The 23071-nt window shown below is 43.6% G+C and overlaps 1 pseudogene; it reads right to left on the bottom strand.

The window, feature by feature from the left end:
- Positions 1-22686, bottom strand: part of LOC135532460 (sodium/hydrogen exchanger 5-like) — a 40458-nt pseudogene extending 17772 nt beyond the window's left edge.
- Positions 22687-23071: the final 385 nt, after the last annotated feature.

Raw genomic sequence — 23071 nt, 5'->3', positions numbered from 1 at the left:
CATAAACACTGAGTGTGTACAGGAACAAACCAGGCCCCTCCCCATAAACACTGAGTGTGTACAGGAACACACCAGGCCCCTCCCCATAAACACTGAGTGTGTACAGGAACAAACCAGGCCCCTCCCCATAAACACTGGGTGTGTACAGGAACACACCAGGCCCCTCCCCATAAACACTGAGTGTGTACAGGAACAAACCAGGCCCCTCCCCATAAACACTGAGTGTGTACAGGAACACACAGGCCCCTCCCCCATAAACACTGGGTGTGTACAGGAACACACCAGGCCCCTCCCATAAACACTGAGTGTGTACAGGGACACACCAGGCCCCTCCCATAAACACTGAGTGTGTACAGGAACACACCAGGCCCCTCCCATAAACACTGGGTGTGTACAGGAACACACCAGGCCCCTCCCATAAACACTGAGTGTGTAACACACCAGGCCCCTCCCCATAAACACTGAGTGTGTACAGGAACACACCAGGCCCCTCCCATAAACACTGAGTGTGTACAGGAACACACCAGGCCCCTCCCCATAAACACTGAGTGTGTACAGGAACACACCAGGCCCCTCCCCATAAACACTGAGTGTGTACAGGAACACACCAGGCCCCTCCCATAAACACTGAGTGTGTACAGAAACACACCAGGCCCCTCCCCATAAACACTGGGTGTGAACAGGAACACACCAGGCCCCTCCCCGTAAACACTGAGTGTGTACAGGAACACACCAGGCCCCTCCCCCGTAAACACTGAGTGTGTACAGGAACACACCAGGCCCCTCCCATAAACACTGAGTGTGTACAGGAACACACCAGACCCCTCCCCGTAAACACTGGGTGTGTACAGGAACAAACCAGGCCCCTCCCATAAACACTGAGTGTGTAACACACCAGGCCCCTCCCCATAAACACTGAGTGTGTACAGGAACACACCAGGCCCCTCCCCATAAACACTGAGTGTGTACAGGAACACACCAGGCCCCTCCCCATAAACACTGAGTGTGTACAGGAACACACCAGGCCCCTCCCCATAAACACTGAGTGTGTACAGGAACACACAGACCCCTCCCCGTAAACACTGAGTGTGTACAGGAACACACCAGGCCCCTCCCATAAACACTGAGTGTGTACAGGAACACACCAGGCCCCTCCCATAAACACTGAGTGTGTACAGGAACACACCAGGCCCCTCCCCATGTTCTGATATCACTGGATCAATACACAGATAAATCACATCTTGATTCTGCATGTCAATATGATTATCAATGTAGGACAACAAGCACTATTTTATTTATTTTATTTCACCTTTATTTAACCAGGTAGGCTAGATGAGAACAAGTTCTCATTTGCAACTGCGACCTGGCCAAGATAAAGCTTAGCAGTGTGAGCAGACAACACAGAGTTACACATGGAGTAAACAATTAACAAGTCAATAACACAGTACAAAAAAGGCAAGTCTATATACATTGTGTGCAAAAGGCATGAGGAGGTAGGCGAATAATTACAACCTTGCAGATTAGCACTGGAGTGATAAATGATCAGATGGTCATGTACAGGTAGAGATACTGGTGTGCAAAGAGCAGAAAAGTAAATAAATAAAAACAGTGTGGGGATGAGGTAGGTGAAAATGGGTGGGTTATTTACCAATAGACTATGTACAGCTGCAGCGATCGGTTAGCTGCTCAGATAGCACAAGTTTGACGTTGGTGAGGGAGATAAAAGTCTCCAACTTCAGGGATTTTGCAATTCGTTCCAGTCACAGGCAGCAGAGTACTGGAACGAAGGCGGCCAAATGAGGTGTTGGCTTTAGGGATGATCAGTGAGATACACCTGCTGGAGAGCGCGTGCTACGGATGGGTGTTGCCATCGTGACCAGTGAACTGAGATAAGGCGGAGCTTTACCTAGCATGGACTTGTAGATGACCTGGAGCCATGGGTCTGGCGACGAATATGTATGCGAGGGCCAGCCGACTAGAGCATACAAGTCGCAGTGGTGGGTGGTATAAGGTGCTTTAGTGACAAAACGGATGGCACTGTGATAAACTGCATCCAGTTTGCTGAGTAGAGTGTTGGAGGCAATTTTGTAGATGACATCGCCGAAGTCGAGGATCGGTAGGATAGTCAGTTTTACTAGGGTAAGTTTGGCGGCGTGAGTGAAGGAGGCTTTGTTGCGGAGTAGAAAGCCGACTCTTGATTTGATTTTCGATTGGAGATGTTTGATATGAGTCTGGAAGGAGAGTTTACAGTCTAGCCAGACACCAAGGTACTTATAGATGTCCACATATTCAAGGTCGGAACCATCCAGGGTGGTGATGCTCGTCGGGCATGCGGGTGCAGGCAGCGATCGGTTGAAAAGCATGCATTTGGTTTTACTAGCGTTTAAGAGCAGTTGGAGGCCACGGAAGGAGTGTTGTATGGCATTGAAGCTCGTTTGGAGGTTAGACAGCATAGAATGACCAGGCATCCTCAACTGACGGGATGAGGTCAATGTCCTTCCAGGATACCCGGGCCAGGTCGATTAGGAAGGCCTGCTCACAGAAGTGTTTTAGGGAGCGTTTGACAGTGATGAGGGGTGAGCGTTTGACTAGATAGACAGTGTGTTGGATCAGGCAGAGCAAGGTCAGCCTGGGGGCTAGGATCTCTCCAAGACTGTTGAGTCAACAGAAAAACGAGCTCTGACTGGGTTTGATGTATTAGCGCTTGGCTGGAACAAAAGCCTGCACACATTCCACAAAGGGGTGAGAGTAGATGTCATGTCTTCACGGTATGGGGACCTCTCTATATATGATCATAGGTCTAATCATAGAATTACATACAGTATTAGAATCCCTTTTAAGTTCATAAGGATCTATATGGGCATGATAGTGAAGATAAGTCGTCACTTTTAAAATGTATCACCCCATTTTTAATGTGGCTTAATAAACACAACCGGTCATGATGTTTTCATCTGATAGGCTGAAAGGCTGATGTAAGCGACCTGGGCGCGTTGTTCAGGGGGTCGGATTGAGCGACAGGGAGGGTGAGGGAATAGCTGCGACGCCTCATGTTTCTGCTTATAATTTCTGTCATTTTGGTGGAAGGCTGTTTGTTAGTCAACGTGTCTATAATGAGATACGTGCAGCTTCTCTTCTGCCGTTCCTCGATAAAACCCCGATCGGCAGAATGACGTCATAAATCGATAGAACGATCAACGCATCATGGACAATCTCGCTGACATCGGGTAAAGTTCTCTCTTCCATTTCTGCTTCTCTCTCACACACGGAGCGAGAACATTTGTGGACCAGGGAGATTTCTGTTTGACCGGTTTCAAAGAAAATGAAAAGCTGTGAAAATGATCCATCATGCTGAAAGAAATACATTATATTTCTCCATTCTGGTTCCCGAGATAAAATTAACTTTTGGTCTATAATTTTAATGCAAGGAACACCTAGTTCTGCAGGAGTTAATATTATAATAGACTACATGAGACCTACAGTCAGTGTCCAGACTTCAGATAATATTATAATAGACTACAGTCAGTGTCCAGACTTCAGCTAATATTATAATAGACTACAGTCAGTGTCCAGACTTCAGTTAATATTATAATAGACTACAGTCAGTGTCCAGACTTCAGCTAATATTATAATAGACTACAGTCAGTGTCCAGACTTCAATTAATATTATAATAGACTACAGTCAGTGTCCAGACTTCAGTTAATATTATAATAGACCTACAGTCAGTGTCCAGACTTCAGTTAATATTATAATAGACTACATGAGGACTACAGTCAGTGTCCAGACTTCAGTTAATATTATAGTAGACTACATCAGTGTCCAGACTTCAGCTAATATTATAATAGACTAAGTCAGTGTCAGACTAGAATATTATAATAGACTACATGAGGACTACAGTCAGTGTCAGACTTCAGATAATATTATAATAGATTACAGTCAGTGTCCAGACTTCAGTTAATATTATAATAAACTACAGTCAGTGTCCAGACTTCAGTTAATATTATAATAGACTACAGTTAGTGTCAGACTTCAGATAATATTATAATAGACTACAGTCAGTGTCCAGACTTCAGTTAATATTATAATAGACTACAGTCAGTGTCCAGACTTTTGTTGTTAATATTATAATAGACTACAGTCAGTGTCCAGACTTCAGATAATATTATAATAGACTACAGTCAGTGTCCAATTCAGTTAATATTATAATAGACTCTCATCCATTCCTACAGTCAGTGTCCAGACTTCAGTTAATATTATAGTAGACTACAGTCAGTGTCCAGACTTTCAGTTAATATTATAATAGACTACAGTCAGTGTCCAGACTTCAGTTAATATTATAATAGACTACAGTCCTAGTTCCAGACTTCAGTTAATATTATAATAGACTACATGAGACCTACAGTCAGTGTCCAGACTTCAGTTAATATTATAGTAGACTACAGTCAGTGTCCAGACTTCATTAATATTATAATAGACTATAGTCAGTGTCCAGACTTCAGTTAATATTATAATAGACTACAGTCAGTGTCCAGACTCAGTTAATATTATAATAGACTACAGTCAGTGTCCAGACTTCAGTTAATATTATAATAGACTATAGTCAGTGTCCAGACTTCAGTTAATATTATAATAGATTACAGTCAGTGTCCAGACTTCAGTTAATATTATAATAGACTACAGTCAGTGTCCAGACTTCAGTTAATATTATAATAGACCACAGTCAGTGTCCAGACTTCAGATAATATTATAATAGACTACAGTCAGTGTCCATACTTCAGTTAATATTATAATAGACTACATGAGGCCAACAGTCAGTGTCCAGACTTCAGTTATATTATAATAGACTACAGTCAGTGTCCAGACTTCAGCTAATATTATAATAGACTACAGTCAGTGTCCAGACTTCAGCTAATATTATAATAGACTACAGTCAGTGTCCATACTTCAGTTAATATTATAATAGACGACATGAGACCTACAGTCAGTGTCCAGACTTCAGTTAATATTATAATAGACTACAGTCAGTGTCCAGACTTCAGTTAATATTATAATAGACTATAGTCAGTGTCCAGACTTCAGTTAATATTATAGTAGACTACAGTCAGTGTCCAGACTTCAGCTAATATTATAATAGACTACAGTCAGTGTCCAGACTTCAGTTAATATTATAATAGACTACATGAGACCTACAGTCAGTGTCCAGACTTCAGTTAATATTATAATAGACTACAGTCAGTGTCCAGACTTCAGTTAATATTATACTAGACTACATGAGACATACAGTCAGTGTCCAGACTTCAGTTAATATTATAATAGACTACAGTCAGTGTCCAGACTTCAGTTACTATTACGTTACACCTGCTCTCTGTTCGCTCACATTATCCACTACCACACATCATCCACTACCACACATCATCCATTATCACATCATCCACTATCACACATTATCCACTATCACACATGATCTACTATAACACATTATCCACTATCACACATGATCTACTATCACACATTATCCACATCATCCATTATCACATCATCCACTATCACACATCATCACTTTATACATATCCACTACCACACATTATCACTACATTATCCACTACCACATTATCCACTACCACACATTATCCACTACCACACATTATCCACTACCACACATCATCCACTACCACACATCCCCACATTATCCATTATCACACATGATTCACTAATCACATCATCCACTATCATCCACTATCACACATGATCTACTATCACACATCATCCACATCACACACTATACTATCACACATCATCACTACCACACATCATCCACTACCACACATCATACACTACTCACATCATCCACTGGCTACATCATCCACTACCACACATCATCCACTACACACACATCATCCACTACCCCACATCATCCACTACCCCACATTATCCATTATCACACATGATTCACTAATCACATGATTCACTAATCACATGATCCACTAACACACATCATCCACTATCACACATGATCTACTATCACACATCATCCACCATCACACATGATCTACTATCACACATCATCCACTACCACACATCATCCACTACCACACATCATCCACTACCACACATCATCCACTACCACATCATCCACTACCACACATCATCCACTACCACATCATCCACTACCACACATCATCCACTACCACACATCATCCACTACCACACATCATCCACTATCACACATTATCCACTACCACACATTATCCACTACCACACATCATCCACTACCACACATCATCCACTATCACACATCATCCACTACCACACATCATCCACTACACACACATCATCCACTACACACACATCATCCACTACACACACATCATCCACTATCACAGAGTGAGTACTCCACCTGGACAGGACACTAGTCTATCTCCTGTTTCTGTAGAGTGAGTACTCCACCTGGACAGGACACTAGTCTATCTCCTGTTTCTACAGCGTGAGGCAGTTCACCTGGACAGGACACTAGTCTATCTCCTGTTTCTACAGAAAAATTTGAACGATAAACATTCTATTTTCTGGACTAAAATATCTCTGGTATTAAAATATCTCTAGTATTAAAATATATCTAGTATAAAATATGTATTAAAATATCTCTGGTATTAAAATATCTCTAGAATAAAATATGTTTTAAAATATCTCTAGTATTAAAATATATCTAGTATAAAATATATCTAGTATAAAATATGTATTAAAATATCTCTAATATTAAAATATCTCTAGTATTAAAATATCTCTAGTATTAAAATATCTCGAGTATTAAAATATCTATTAAAATATCTCTAGTATAAAATATGTATTAACATATCTCTGGTATTAAAATATCTCTAGTATAAAATATGTATTAAAATATCTCTGGTATTAAAATATCTCTAGAATAAAATATGTTTTAAAATATCTCTAGTATTAAAATATATCTAGTATAAAATATATCTAGTATAAAATATGTATTAAAATATCTCTAGTATTAAAATATCTCTAGGATTAAAATATCTCTAGTATAAAATATGTATTAAAATATATCTAGTATTAAAATATCACTAGTATTAAAATATCTCTAGAATAAAATATGTATTAAAATATCTCTAGTATTAAAATATCTCTATTATAAAAAAAATCTCTAGTATAAAAAAATCTCTCATATAAAATATGTATTAAAATATCTACTATTAAAACATTGAGTATTAAACTATCTATTAAAATATCTGTAGTATAAAAATATCTCTAGTATTAAAATATATATTAAAATATCTCTAGTATAAAATATGTATTATAATATCTATTAAAATATCTCTAGTATAAAATATGTATTAAAATATATCTAGTATTAAAATATCACTAGTATTAAAATATCTCTGGTATTAAATATCTCTATTATTAAAATATCTCTAGTATTAAAATATATCTAGTAGTAAAATATATCCAGTATTAAAATCTCTAGTATAAAATATCTCTAGTATAAAATATGTATTAAAATATCTCTAGTATAAAATATCTCTAGTATAAAATATGTATTAAAATATCTCTAGTATAAAATATCTCTAGTATAAAATATGTATTAAAATATATCTAGTATAAAATATCTCTAGTATAAAATATGTATTAAAATATCTCTAGTATAAAATATCTCTAGTATAAAATATGTATTAAAATATCTCTAGTATAAAATATCTCTAGTATTAAAATATCTCTAGTATTAAAATATCTCTAGTATAAAATATGTATTAAAATATCTCTAGTATAAAATATCTCTAGTATAAAATATGTATTAAAATATATCTAGTAATAAAATATCTCTAGTGTTAAATATCTCTAGTATTAAAATATCTCTAGTAAATACTTTACCTGGAACATCACAGTGAAGAAAACCACTATGATGGTTGTGGCCACAAAGTAGTCTTTAGCCGGGACCCGTTCTGCATCCAGCAGCACCACCAAGGCAAACGCCACCGCCCCTCGCAGGCCACCGTACGACATCACCACCTGGTCGATCTTGTCCAATGGGACGAGGCGGAACCAGTTCAACACCCAGGTCTGCATGACCACACCTGGAAGAGATCAGAGACAGAGAATCAACAGCTACAGTATAATACTTATCCCCCCACCACCACAGTATAAATGAAGTCGTGCCAGTACATTCTCATCATTGAGTACAGAGTACCATCTTGATTATTGATAAAGGGCGACAGATATTCAGACGCTTTTGGAGTTAATTGAAGGAGTGATTACTTTATCATCTGTTTGGCATTAAAGGTTTTATAGAGAGGCCCGATCGCTGATAAAACACGCTGGATCCTCAAGACTCTGTTCAGTATCTGTGTGTGAAGCAAGCACCCTGATGAAAGGCTCTCTCAGACAAGCACCCTGGAGACAAGCACCCTAACGAAAAGGCTCTCTCAAACAAGCACCCATAACGAAAGGCTCTCTCAGACAAGCACCCTGACGAAAGGCTCTCCCAGACAAGCACCCTGACGAAAGGCTCTCTCAGACAAGCACCCTGACGAAAGGCTCTTCAGACAAGCACCCTGACGAAAAGGCTCTCTCAGACAAGCACCCTGACGAAAGGCTCTCTCAGACAAGCACCCTGACTCTCTCAGAAAGGCTCTTCAGACAAGCACCCTGGCGAAAGGCTCTCAGACAAGCACCCTGACTCTCAGAAAGGCTCTTCAGACAAGCACCCTGACGAAAGGCTCTCTCAGACAAGCACCCTGACGAAAGGCTCTCTCAGACAAGCACCCTGACGAAAGGCTCTCTCAGACAAGCACCCTGACGAAAGGCTCTCTCAGACAAGCACCCTGACGAAAGGCTCTCTCAGACAAGCACCCTGACGAAAGGCTCAATCAGACAGACAAAAGCACCCCTGACGAAAGGCTCTCTCAGACAAGCACCCTGACGAAAGGCTCTCTCAGACAAGCACCCTGACGAAAGGCTCTTCAGACAAGCACCCTGACGAAAGGCTCTCTCAGACAAGCACCCTGACGAAAGGCTCTCTCAGACAAGCACCCTGACGAAAGGCTCTCTCAGACAAGCACCCTGACGAAAGGCTCTTCAGACAAGCACCCTGGCTCTCTCAGACAAGCACCCTGACGAAAGGCTCTCTCAGACAAGCACCCTGACGAAAGGCTCTCTCAGACAAGCACCCTGACGAAAGGCTCTCCCAGACAAGCACCCTGACGAAAGGCTCTCTCAGACAAGCACCCTGACTCCCAGACAAGAAAGGCTCTCTCAGACAAGCACCCTGACGAAAGGCTCTCTCAGACAAGCACCCTGACGAAAGGCTCTCTCAGACAAGCACCCTGACGAAAGGCTCTCTCAGACAAGCACCCTGACGAAAGGCTCTCTCAGACAAGCACCCTGACGAAAGGCTCTCTCAGACAAGCACCCTGACGAAAGGCTCTCTCAGACAAGCACCCTGGCCGAAAGGCTCTCTCAGACAAGCACCCTGACAAGCACCCTGACGAAAGGCTCTCTCAGACAAGCATCCTGACGAAAGGCTCTCTCAGACAAGCACCCTGACGAAAGGCTCTTCAAACAAGCACCCTGACGAAAGGCTCTCCCAGACAAGAATGTTGGTCAAATAAATCCGCATTAAGGACAGAGAAGACTCCTCTCTTTGTGCTGCGTAGGTCCACTCTTACCCAGGGGGCTGCAATCCCTGATACATAGTAGTATAGTATTGTAATGCACCTTCCGCTATGTGTAGAGTAGCAACGCTGGGTACTGAACCCATGTTTAGTAAGGCGGCACACCTACCCAGGGCCCTGAAGACGAAGATGAAGATGAGCGTACAGGAGATGAGTCCTGTGTCCCAGGCCCACTTAGACTTGTCCACGGCTGAGATGCCCAGGAAGATGAAGATTATGGTTTCGGCGATGCTGGCCAGGGTTTTCATCGTGTACTTCACCGTGGTACGAGATTTCTGGGATATGTTGGCCTCCACGTACTTGTTACAGCCGATACCACAGAACGTCATTCTGAAGGCGGAGAGAGAGAGAGAGAGAGAGAGACAAAGGACAGGTGAGGACCAGGGTCCAGATTCACAAAACACTTCTTAAATGCAAAAAAAATTAAGAAGTTCATAAGATAGTTCGTAAGTGCAATTCCTCAACAATATCTTTAGATTTTATGATTTTCTTACAAACTCCTCAAATATCTTCTTACGTATCTTCTTAAGATGTTTGTCGCTAGGCAACCAATTTAGCTATCTAGCTAGCTAGCAATGACAAAAAAATATACTTAAAATGATCAATACTTAAAATAATCAATACTGAAAACTTTCAGATATAGTTTGAGAGTGAATTATGTACAATTGATTTTCATGAGCTGTTTTCTCTCACTGCCCAGAGTTTAAGACAATGGTTGAACTATCTTGGAATTTAAAAATATTTCCCAACAAACTTTATTTTCAAGAATATAATTTCCAAGAACCTTTTTGAGGAATAGCAACTTTGCTGAACTTTCTTCTTAAGTCTAAAGTCTATAGTTAAGAGAAAAACATGGCAGTTTAGAAGACATTTCTTCCAAAGAGGGTTTAGAGAATCTGAGCCCAGGGCCTTAACCAGGGTTTGAGTTTGAGTGAAGTCCGGAAGAGGATATTTTTGAAAATTGAAGCTCATGCTTGTTCTAGGTCCCAAGAAACAAAGAGATCTTCTGTTGAATCTGACAATTAATCTTAATGGTTGTAAAGTCGTCTCAAATAAAACTGTGAAGGACCTTGGCATTACTCTGGACCCTGATCTCTCTTTTGAAGAACATATCAAGACCATTTCAAGGACAGCTTTTTTCCATCTACGGAAAATTGCAAAAATCAGAAACTTTCTGTCCAAAAATTAATCCATGCTTTTGTCACTTCTAGGTTAGACTACTGCAATGCTCTACTTTCCGGCTACCCGGACAAAGCACTAAATAAACTTCAGTTAGTGCTAAACACGGCTGTTAGAATCCCTGACTAGACCAAAAAATTTTTATCATATTACTCAGTGCTAGCCTCTCTACACTGGCTTCCTGTCAAAGCAAGGGCTGATTTCAAGGTGTTACTGCTAACCTACAAAGCATTACATGGGCTTGCTCCTACCTATCTCTCTGATTTGGTCCTGCCGTACATACCTCCACGTACGCTCCGGTCACAAGACGCAGGCCTCTAATATTCCCTAGAATTTCTAAGCAAACAGCTGGAGGCAGGGCTTTCTCCTATAGAGCTCCATTTTTATGGATTACGTATGTCTGGATACCCATGTCAGAGACTGCAAACTCGGTCTCAACCTTTAAGTCTTTACTGAAGACTCATCTCTTCAGTGGGTCATATGATTGAGTGTAGTCTGGCCCAGGAGTGGGAAGGTGAACGGAAAGGCTCTGGAGCAACGAACCGCCCTTGCTGTCTCTGCCTGGCCAGTTCCCCTCTTTCCACTGGGATTCTCTGCCTCTAACCCTATTACAGGGGCTGAGTCACTGTCTTACTGGGGCTCTCTCATGCCGTCCCTGGAAGGGGTGCGTCATGTGAGTGGGTTGATTCACTGATGTGGTCATCCTGTCTGGGTTGGCGCCCCCCCTTGGGTTGTGCCATGGTGGAGATCTTTGTGGGCTATACTCAGCCTTGTCTCAGGATGGTAAGTTGGTGGTTGAAGATATCCCTCTAGTGGTGTGGGGCTGTGCTTTAGCAAAGTGGGTGGGGTTATATCCTTCCTGTTTTGGCCCTGTCCGGGGTGTCCTTGGATGGGTCCACAGTGTCTCCACCCCTCCTGTCTCAGCCTCACAGTATTTATGCTGCAGTAATTTATGTGTCAGGGGGCTAGGGTCAGTTTGTTATATCTGGAGTACTTCTCCTGTCCTATTCGGTGTCCTGTGTGAATTTAAGTGTGTGTTCTCTAATTCTCTCCTTCTCTCTTTCTTTCTCTCTCTCGGAGGACCTGAGCCCTAGGACCATGCCCCAGGACTACCTGACATAATGACTCCTTGCTGTCCCCAGTCCACATGGCCGTGCTGCTGCTCCAGTTTCAACTGACCTGAGCCCCTAGGACCATGCCCCAGGACTACCTGACATGATGACTCCTTGCTGTCCCCAGTCCACCTGGCCATGCTGCTGCTCCAGTTTCAACTGACCTGAGCCCTAGGACCATGGCCCAGGACACCTGACATGATGACTCCTTGCTGTCCCCATCCACCTGGCCGTGCTGCTGGTCCAGTTTCAACTGTTCTGCCTTATTATTATTTGACCATGCTGGTCATTTATGAACATTTGAACATGTTGGCCATGTTCTGTTATAATCTCCACCCGGCACAGCCAGAAGAGGACTGGCCACCCCACATAGCCTGGTTCCTCTCTAGGTTTCTTCCTAGGTTTTGGCCTTTCTAGGGAGTTTTTCCTAGCCACTGTGCTTCTACACCTGCATTGCTTGGTGTTTGGGGTTTTAGGCTGGGTTTCTGTACAGCACTTTGAGATATCAGCTGATGTACGAAGGGCTATATAAATACATTTGATTTGATTTGATTTACTGCATTTCTATACAATTTAAAACCTTTTTCAAATGCTATTTGGAGAACAGCAAAACAAGGCAAAATGACCCCAGCCATTATCACCTTGGCTGCTGTAGGTTCATTCACATACAATCTACCTACTTCAGTCCATCTACAAACACAGCCTGTTAGCTATACAATCTACTAACCTCAGTCCATCTACAAACACAGCCTGTTGGATATACAATCTACCTACCTCAGTCCATCTACAAACACAGCCTGTTGGATATACAATCTACCTACCTCAGTCCATCTACAAACACAGCCTGTTAGCTATACAATCTACCTACCTCAGTCCAGCTACAAACACACAGCCTGTTAGCTATACATTCTACCTACCTCAGTCCATCTACAAACACACAGCCTGTTAGCTATACAATCTACCTACCTCAGTCCATCTACAAACACACAGCCTGTTAGCTATACAATCTACCTACCTCAGTCCATCTACAAACACACAGCCTGTTAGCTATACAATCTACCTACCTCAGTCCATCTACAAACACACAGCCTGTTAGCTCTACAATCTACCTACCTCAGTCCAGCTACAAACACAGCCTGTTGGATATACAATCTACCTACCTCAGTCCATCTACAAACACACAGCCTGTTAGCTATACAATCTACCTACCTCAGTCCATCTACAAACACACAGCCTGATTATGTTCAATCTACCTACCTCAGTCCATCTACAAACACACAGCCTGTTTGCCTGTTCATATCTACCTACCTCAGTCCATCTATGTTGGTCTACAGCCTGAGGATACAATCTACTTACCTCAGTCCATCTTGTAACACACAGCCTGTTGTATTGTAATGTAATCTATACAGATATGACCATCAGTCCATCTGAGAAACACATAGCCTGTTACATACAATCTTGTATTTTCATGTCCATCTATAGGGAGGATAGGTCCTGTTGAGATGTTCATATTGTAATGTAGACCATCTATAGGGAGGATAGGTCCTGTTAGCTATGTTCATATTCAGACCATCTACATACAGTGTTGGATATACAACTGTAGGTCTATAGGGAGGATCATATGTTAACATGTTCATATTGTAATGTAGGTCTATAGGGAGGATAGGTCCTATTGAGATGTTCATGTTGTATTGTAACATACAGTGGTTGTATTTTAATGTAGGTCTGTAGGGAGGATAGGTCCTGTTGAGATGTTCATATTGTAACATACAGTGGTTGTATTGTAATGTAGGTCTATAGGGAGGATAGGTCCTGTTGAGATGTTCATATTGTAATGTAGGTCTGTAGGGAGGATAGGTCCTGTTGAGGTGTTCATATTGTAATGTAGGTCTGTAGGGAGGATAGGTCCTGTTGAGGTGTTTATATTGTAATGTAGGTCTGTAGGGAGGATAGGTCCTGTTGAGGTGTTTATATTGTAACATACAGTGGTTGTATTGTAATGTAGGTCTATAGGGAGGATAGGTCCTGTTGAGATGTTCATATTGAAACATACAGTGGTTGTAATGTAGGTCTATAGGGAGGATAGGTCCTGTTGAGATGTTCATATTGTAACATTCAGTGGTTGTATTGTTATGTAGGTCTATAGTAGGGAGATGATAGGTCCTGTTGAGATGTTCATATTGAAACATACAGTGGTTGTATTGTAATGTAGGTCTATAGGGAGGATAGGTCCTGTTGAGGTGTTCATATTGTAATGTAGGTCTGTAGGGAGGATAGGTCCTGTTGAGGTGTTCATATTGTAACATACAGTGGTTGTATTGTAATGTAGGTCTACAGGGAGGATAGGTCCTGTTGAGATGTTCATATTGAAACATACAGTGGTTGTAATGTAGGTCTATAGGGAGGATAGGTCCTGTTGAGATGTTCATATTGTAACATACAGTGGTTGTATTTTAATGTTGGTCTATACACACACCCATATACATGTACACGCTGACACAGGTGTGTGCCTTTCCAAATCATGTCCAATCAATTGAATTTACCATAGGTGGACTCCCAATCAGAAGTTGTAGAAACATCTCAAGGATGATCAATAGAAACAGGATGCACCTGAGCTCAATTTTGAGTCTCATAACAAAGGGTATGCATACTCATGTAAATAAGGTATTTCAGTTTTTGATTAAAAAAAAATGCATTTTTTTCCTTCTTGCTTTGTCATAATGGGTTATTGTGATGTCATTATGGGGTATTGTGATGTCATAATGAGTTTTTGTGTGTAGATTACTGAGGAAAATGTTTTATTTAATCCATTTTAGAATAAGAATGTAATGTAATAAAATGTGGAACAGTCAAGGGGTCTGAATACTAGACAGACAGACAGACAGACAGACAGACAGACAGACAGACAGACAGACAGACAGACAGACACAGGCACACACACACACACAGACACAGGCATACACACACACACAGACACAGGCATACACACACACACACAGACATACACACACACAGACATACACACACACAGACACAGGCATACACACACACACAGACACAGGCATACACACACCACACCCTAATGACAGCGGAATAAAAAATATCATAGAAAAATGAAGTGAATTTAATGCAACATATTTTTGAGTACAGACCATCACATTTTCTGTGGTGATTTCTAGAACACATACTAAAGATGTACTCACGACAAGATGGCGGACAGAGAGAAGAGCTCAGCGGTGAGGTAGGCCAGGTAGACCATGAGGAAGACCAATAGAGGCTCAATGATGCGGACCTTCTTGGTGAAACGTGTGATGAAGGCTAGGAGAGCAGCAAAGATCAGACCCACCATGGTCCCCCCAATACTGACGATGAGGAATGAGGCTGAGGAGGGAGAGAAGGATGAAGATGGGGAGGAGGAGGAGGAGGGGGAGGAGGAAGGGTGGAGGGAGACAGGGAGGAAGAGGAGAGGGGTGGAGGAAGATGGGAAGACAGGGAGGAAGAGGAGAAGGGATGAGGAAGATGGGGAGGAGGAGGAAGGGAGGGGGAGACAGGGAGGAAGAGGAGTGAGGAGGAGGAAGATGGGAAGGAGGTGGAAGGGTGGAGGGAGACAGGGAGGAAGATGGGGAGGAGCAGGAAGGGTGGAGGGAGACAGGGAGGAAGAGGGGGAGGAGGAGGAAGGGTGTGGGGAGACAGGGAGGAGAAGGAAGGGTGGAAGAGAGAGAGAAAGGGTGGAGGGAGAGAGAGGAAGGGTGGAGGGAGAGGGGAGGAGGAAGAGAGGAGGCACAGGGGACGTGGGAGAGTCTTTAGGTTCAGAGACAGGAAATCAGGAGAGAGTCTCATAGTGGCTATGCAGAGCATAGTGTATGTGTAAATAGACTACAGCTAACACAGACTACAGCTAAACACCAGAACTCATCCTCACCCACTCCTTTGAAATAGTCAGCTGTCTGAACATTCTCAGGGCCCACCTCCACGAAGGACATGTACACCTTATACAACACCTGCAGAGGAGGAGACATGACATCATCAGGAGATTTGTAACTCTCTCCATAACACAATGCACTCTCTATACAAGTGGGTGCTACTTATTGGTAGATCCAATATTAAAGACCTGGGGCTTGTTATAACCCTGATCCACTATTAAAGGCCTGGGGTTCGTTATAACCCTGATCCACTATTAAAGGCTGGTTATAACCCTGATCCACTATTAAAGGCCTGGGGTTGGTTATAACCCTGATCCACTATTAAAGGCTGGTTATAACCCTGATCCACTATTAAAGGTTGGTTATAACCCTGATCCACTATTAAAGGCTGGTTATAACTGGGGTTGGTTATAACCCTGATCCACTATTAAAGGCTGGTTATAACCCTGATCCACTATTAAAGGCCTGGGGTTGGTTATAACCCTGATCCACTATTAAAGGCTGGTTATAACCCTGATCCACTATTAAAGGTTGGTTATAACCCTGATCCACTATTAAAGTCCTGGGGTTGGTTATAACCCTGATCCACTATTAAAGTCCTGGGGTTGGTTATAACCCTGATCCACTATTAAAGTCCTGGGGTTGGTTATAACCCTGATCCACTATTAAAGGGTTATAACCTATTAAAGGTTGGTTATAACCCTGATCCACAATTAAAGGTTGGTTATAACCCTGATCCACTATTAAAGGTTGGTTATAACCCTGATCCACTATTAAAGGCCTGGGGTTGGTTATAACCCTGATCCACAATTAAAGGTTGGTTATAACCCTGATCCACTATTAAAGGTTGGTTATAACCCTGATCCACTATTAAAGGCCTGTGGTTGGTTATAACCCTGATCCACTATTAAAGGCTGGTTATAACCCTGCTCCACTATTAAAGGTTGGTTATAACCCTGATCCACTATTAAAGGTTGGTTATAACCTGATCCACTATTAAAGGCTGGTTATAACCCTGATCCACTATTAAAGGTTGGTTATAACCCTGATCCACTATTAAAGGCTGGTTATAACCCTGATCCACTATTAAAGGTTGGTTATAACCCTGATCCACTATTAAAGGTTGGTTATAACCCTGATCCACTATTAAAGGCTGGTTATAACCCTGATCCACTATTAAAGGTTGGTTATAACCCTGATCCACTATTAAAGTCCTGGGGTTGGTTATAACCCTGATCCACTATTAAAGGTTGGTTATAACCCTGATCCACTATTAAAGGCTGGTTATAACCTGATCCACTATTAAAGGCTGGTTATAACCCTGATCCACTATTAAAGGCTGGTTATAACCCTGATCCACTATTAAAGGCCTGGGGTTGGTTATAACCCTGATCCACTATTAAAGGCTGGGGTTGGTTATAACCCTGATCCACTATTAAAGGCTGGTTATAAACCTGATCCACTATTAAAGGCCTGGGTTGGTTATAACCCTGATCCACTATTAAAGGCTGGTTATAACCCTGATCCACTATTAAAGGTTGGTTATAACCCTGATCCACTATTAAAGGCCTGGGGTTGGTTATAACCCTGATCCACTATTAAAGACCTGGGGTTGGTTATAACCCTGATCCACTATTAAAGGCCTGGGGTTGGTTATAACCCTGATCCACTATTAAAGGTTGGTTATAACCCTGATCCACTATTAAAGGTTGGTTATAACCCTGATCCACTATTAAAGGCTGGTTATAACCCTGATCCACTATTAAAGGCTGGTTATAACCCTGATCCACTATTAAAGGCCTGGGGTTGGTTATAACCCTGATCCACTATTAAAGGCTGGTTATAACCCTGATCCACTATTAAAGGCTGGTTATAACCCTGATCCACTATTAAAGGCCTGGGGTTGGTTATAACCCTGATCCACTATTAAAGGCTGGTTATAACCCTGATCCACTATTAAAGGCCTGGGGTTGGTTATAACCCTGATCCACTATTAAAGGCTGGTTATAACCCTGATCCACTATTAAAGGCCTGGGGTTGGTTATAACCCTGATCCACTATTAAAGGCCTGGGGTTGGTTATAACCCTGATCCACTATTAAAGGCTGGTTATAACCCTGATCCACTATTAAAGGCTGGTTATAACCCTGATCCACTATTAAAGGCCTGGGGTTGGTTATAACCCTGATCCACTATTAAAGGCTGGTTATAACCCTGATCCACTATTAAAGGTTGGTTATAACCCTGATCCACTATTAAAGGCTGGTTATAACCCTGATCCACTATTAAAGGCCTGGGGTTGGTTATAACCCTGATCCACTATTAAAGGCCTGGGGTTGGTTATAACCCTGATCCACTATTAAAGGCCTGGGGCTGGTTATAACCCTGATCCACCATTAAAGACTGGTTATAACCCTGATCCACTATTAAAGGCTGGTTATAACCCTGATCCACTATTAAAGGCTGGTTATAACCTGATCCACTATTAAAGGCCTGGGGTTGGTTATAACCCTGATCTACTATTAAAGGCTGGTTATAACCCTGATCCACTATTAAAGGCTGGTTATAACCCTGATCCACTATTAAAGGCCTGGGGTTGGTTATAACCCTGATCCACTATGAAAGGTTGGTTACAACCCTGATCCACTATTAAAGGTTGGTTATAACCTGATCCACTATTAAAGGCTGGTTATAACCCTGATCCACTATTAAAGACCTGGGGTTGGTTATAACCCTGATCCACTATTAAAGGCCTGGGGTTGGTTACAACCCTGATCCACTATTAAAGGTTGGTTATAACCCTGATCCACTATTAAAGGCTGGTTATAACCCTGATCCACTATTAAAGGCTGGTTATAACCCTGATCTACTATTAAAGGCTGGTTATAACCCTGATCCACTATTAAAGGCTGGTTATAACCCTGATCCACTATTAAAGGCCTGGTTATAACCCTGATCCACTATTAAAGGCCTGGGGTTGGTTAAACCTGATCTACTATTAAAGGTTGGTTATAACCTGATCCACTATTAAAGGCCTGGGGTTGGTTATACCCTGATCCACTATTAAAGGCTGGTTTTAACCCTGATCCACTATTAAAGGCCTGGGGTTGGTTATAACCCTGATCCACTATTAAAGGTTGGTTATAACCCTGATCCACTATTAAAGGCTGGTTATAACCCTGATCCACTATTAAAGGCCTGGGGTTGGTTATAACCTGATCCACTATTAAAGGCCTTTGGTTATAACCCTGATCCACTATTAAAGGTTGGTTATAACCCTGATCCACTATTAAAGGTTGGTTATAACCCTGATCCACTATTAAAGGCTGGTTATAACCCTGATCCACTATTAAAGGCTGGTTATAACCCTGATCCACTATTAAAGGCCTGGGGTTGGTTATAACCCTGATCCACTATTAAAGGCCTGGTTATAACCCTGATCCACTATTAAAGGCTGGTTATAACCCTGATCCACTATTAAAGGTTGGTTATAACCCTGATCCACTATTAAAGGCTGGTTATAACCCTGATCCACTATTAAAGGCTGGGGTTATAACCCTGATCCACTATTAAAGGCCTGGGGTTGGTTATAACCCTGATCCACTATTAAAGGCTGGGGTTGGTTATAACCCTGATCCACTATTAAAGGCTGGTTATAACCCTGATCCACTATTAAAGGCTGGTTATAACCCTGATCTACTATTAAAGGCCTGGGGTTGGTTATAACCCTGATCCACTATTAAAGGCTGGTTATAACCCTGATCCACTATTAAAGGCTGGTTATAACCCTGATCCACTATTAAAGGCCTGGGGCTGGTTATAACCCTGATCCACTATTAAAGGCTGGTTATAACCCTGATCCACTATTAAAGGCCTGGGGTTGGTTATAACCCTGATCCACTATTAAAGGCCTGGGGTTGGTTATAACCCTGATCCACTATTAAAGGCCTGGGGTTGGTTATAACCCTGATCCACTATTAAAGGCCTGGGGTTGGTTATAACCCTGATCCACTATTAAAGGCCTGGGGTTGGTTATAACCCTGATCCACTATTAAAGGCTGGTTATAACCCTGATCCACTATTAAAGGCTGGTTATAACCCTGATCCACTATTAAAGACTGGTTATAACCCTGATCCACTATTAAAGGCTGGTTATAACCCTGATCCACTATTAAAGGCTGGTTATAACCCTGATCCACTATTAAAGGCTGGTTATAACCCTGATCCACTATTAAAGGCCTGGGGTTGGTTATAACCCTGATCTACTATTAAAGGCTGGTTATAACCCTGATCCACTATTAAAGGCTGGTTATAACCCTGATCTACTATTAAAGGCTGGTTATAACCCCGATCCACTATTAAAGGCCTGGGGTTGGTTATAACCCTGATCCACTATTAAAGGCCTGGGGTTGGTTATAACCCTGATACACTATTAAAGGCTGGTTATAACCCTGATCCACTATTAAAGGCTGGTTATAACCCTGATCCACTATTAAAGGCTGGTTATAACCCTGATCCACTATTAAAGGCTGGTTATAACCCTGATCCAATATTAAAGGCCTTGGGTTGGTTATAACCCTGATCCACTATTAATACACAGTCTCTGTGGAGAAGCAGACCAGGAACAGAAGGTAGCTGGACAGAAGGTAGCTGGACAGAAGGTAGCTGGACAGAAGGTAGCTGGACAGAAGGTAGCTGCAGAACAGAACGATGAGGGAACCTTGTAAGTCTGAAAACGTTAAATCCATCCCACTCGACTCCACTGACTCCTGTCCTCAGACTAGACCAGAGAAAGACTCCCAGCCTGCCCCTGCAAATCCTCACCACGGACTGCAGAGTACAAGTGCCGATCTAGGATCAGTTTAGCCTAGGATCTAGGACCTGCACTCCTACTCTGAAACGGTTGATCCATACAGACGACAGTGGTTGGCGTCAGCGCTCGGCTCTTCTGCAGTTTAATCTTCCCGTAAACCAACATACGGCTGGCTCTCTCCTCTCACAGAGCATAGTAGCAACACTGTACAAGCAGAGGGCCTGAAATCCTAGGTTAGATCCCAAATAGCACCCTATTTTCAAAGTCAGTGCACTACTTTGGGTCAAAAGTAGTGCACTATATAGGGAATAGGGTTCCATTTGAGACGTAGGTCCTCCTCTCCGGGTGACGGTGTTCACGTCACAACTCACTGGGACCAAAAGAGTTAAAGACCATAGAAACAGTTCTGTTAGTAAAAACCTAAAAAGAGACCGAACGGCAACAAGTCGGTTGTGTTGGTCTGATACATCAGAGAACAAACAGATATGAGAGAGGTTGTTTTAAAATAAAGTGTTTAAAGCACTATAATGTTTCTGTGTTTAACAACAACAACAACAACAACGTGAATAGACTTTCTAATGTGTCTAACTGCCGACGACGACAAAAACCCAAAGAGCAAAGCAGCTTACATTTCTCATCAGATAAGCCTGAGCTTGAGACCTGGGGGGCCGGAGAATGGTTAACCAGACCTGGGGGGGGGGTACGGTTTACCAGACCTGGGGGGAGGGGGATACGGTTTACCAGACCTGGGGGGGGGGGATACGGTTTACCAGACCTGGGGGGGGGAGTACGGTTTACCAGACCTGGGGGGGGAGGGGTACGGTTTACCAGACCTGGGGGAGGGGTTTACCAGACCTGGGGGGGGGGTACGGTTTGCAGACCTGGGGGAGGGGGGGTACGGTTTACCAGACCTGGGGGGGTACGGTTTACCAGACCTGGGGGGAGGGGGACGGTTTACCAGACCTGGGGAGTACGGTTTACCAGACCTGGGGGAGGGGGTGCGGTTTACCAGACCTGGGGGAGGGGAGTACGGTTTACCAGACCTGGGGGGAGTACGGTTTACCAGACCTGGGGGGGGTACGGTTTACCAGACCTGGGGGAGGGGGTACGGTTTACCAGACCTGGGGGGAGGGGGAGTACGGTTTACCAGACCTGGGGGGAAGTACAGTTTACCAGACCTGGGGAAGTCGGTTAACCAGACCTGGGGGGGGTACGGTTTACAGACCTGGGGGAGGGGGGGTACGGTTTACCAGACCTGGGGGGGGGTACGGTTTACCAGACCTGGGGGGAGGGGAGTACGGTTTACCAGACCTGGGGGGGGGGGGAGTACGGTTTACCAGACCTGGGGGGAGGGGGGAGACCTGGGGACGGTTTACCAGACCTGGGGGAGGGAGTACGGTTTACCAGACCTGGGGGAGGAGGACCAGACCTTGGGGGGACGGTTTACCAGACCTGGGGGAGGGGGAGTACGGTTTACCAGACCTGGGGGAGGGGTACGGTTTACCAGACCTGGGGGAGGGGGGGGAGTACGGTTTGCAGACCTGGGGGAGGGGGTACGGTTTACCAGACCTGGGGGTACGGTTTACCAGACCTGGGGGGGGTACGGTTTACCAGACCTGGGGGAGGTACGGAGAATGGTTTACCAGACCTGGGGGAGAGGGGAGGGGAACGGTTTACCAGACCTGGGGGGAGGGGTACGGTTTACCAGACCTGGGGGGGGGGGTACGGAGAATGGTTAACCAGACCTGGGGGAGGGGGAGTTTGGAAGACCTGGGAATGCGGTTAGACCTGGGGGAGGGGGTACGGTTTACCAGACCTGGGGGTACGGTTTACCAGACCTGGGGGGGGAAGTACAGTTTACCAGACCTGGGAAATGGGATTAACCCAGACCTGGGGAGTACGGTTTGCAGACCTGGGGGATGCGGTTTTGCAGACGGTTTACCAGACCTGGGGGGTTACCAGGTTTACCAGACCTGGGGGGGGAGTACGGTTTACCAGACCTGGGGGGAGTTTACCAGACCTGGGGGGCGGGGTACGGTTTACCAGACCTGGGGGAGGGGGGGGAGTTACGGTTTACCAGACCTGGGGGGGACCAGACCTGTACAGTTTACCAGACCTGGGGGGTTTACCAGACCTGGGGGAATGGTTAACCAGACCTGGGGGGAGTACGGTTTTACAGACCTGGGGGAGGGGGAATGCGGTTTACCAGACCTGGGGGGGTTACCAGACCTGGGGGGAGTACGGTTTACCAGACCTGGGGGTACGGTTTACCAGACCTGGGGGAGGGTACGGTTTACCAGACCTGGGGGGAGTACGGTTTACCAGACCTGGGGGGAGTACGGTTTACCAGACCTGGGG

This window comes from Oncorhynchus masou, unplaced genomic scaffold (assembly GCF_036934945.1).
Source record: "Oncorhynchus masou masou isolate Uvic2021 unplaced genomic scaffold, UVic_Omas_1.1 unplaced_scaffold_1858, whole genome shotgun sequence".
Classification (NCBI taxonomy): Eukaryota; Metazoa; Chordata; class Actinopteri; order Salmoniformes; family Salmonidae; genus Oncorhynchus; species Oncorhynchus masou.
The sequence above is the reverse complement of the archived record's forward strand: the minus strand, read 5'-3'. Positions and strand labels throughout refer to the sequence as shown.